A 749-nucleotide genomic window follows, 5' to 3' on the forward strand; every position below is an offset into this window, starting at 1 on the left:
CGCAGACGAGCCACGCCGATTGGTTTTGATCTAATAAAAGCATCCCTCCCATTTCTGGTCGGGACTCAGTTCAGCATGTATTAGCTCTAGAATTACCACAGTTATCCAAGTCATGTGGTACGATCTAAGGAACCATAACTGATTTAATGAGCCATTCGCGGTTTCACCTTATTTTGGCTTGCACTTAGACATGCATGGCTTAATCTTTGAGACAAGCATATGACTACTGGCAGGATCAACCAGGGAGCTGCTAGCAGCTTTTTTTTTCGTTCGGAGGAACCTCCCGGGTCCGCAGAGCACCGGGTCCGAATCTTATGATGTACATTTTTTTTTCCTTCTGTATCAACAAGTACGGGGGCGACTTCCCAATATCGACACCCGCTTTGCAATTGCAAAGTCTTTCCTTCCATCTCTAATTAATTTTCCTAGGGAGTAGGCGAGGCCAAACTTCCAAGGCTTTCACTGGCGAATATATCGCGCTCTTAGAAACTCGCATGGTACTTGGCGAGTGGATTTCAAATTATATGATCGGTGCCCACATTCGGGCGCGGCCCACTGCGGGAGCAGACCGTTGGCCCGTGGGCTCGCTGTGAACTAATTTGCCCACTGGTCCGAAAAGTATTCATTTCTAAACACCTTTGGCCAGGGCTGAAGACCGCGACTAACCCCTTTGAAACTTGTCTCTCAGGGAGCTGCGATCCATCAAACATTTCATTGTTAACAGAGGGGAACCATTACTTGGTTAAGAC

At 47.5% G+C, this 749-nt stretch overlaps 1 non-coding gene across 1 annotated transcript in view; it reads right to left on the bottom strand.

Moving 5' to 3' along the window:
• Positions 1–246, bottom strand: part of LOC134545671 (small subunit ribosomal RNA) — a 1,990-nt gene extending 1,744 nt beyond the window's left edge. Inside the window, exon 1 of the ribosomal RNA XR_010078699.1 lies at positions 1–246. This exon is cut by the window's left edge and continues 1,744 nt beyond it. This is a non-coding gene — a ribosomal RNA (small subunit ribosomal RNA).
• Between the last annotated feature and the right edge of the window lie 503 nt (positions 247–749).

Source organism: Bacillus rossius, unplaced genomic scaffold (assembly GCF_032445375.1).
Source record: "Bacillus rossius redtenbacheri isolate Brsri unplaced genomic scaffold, Brsri_v3 Brsri_v3_scf830, whole genome shotgun sequence".
Taxonomy (NCBI): Eukaryota; Metazoa; Arthropoda; class Insecta; order Phasmatodea; family Bacillidae; genus Bacillus; species Bacillus rossius.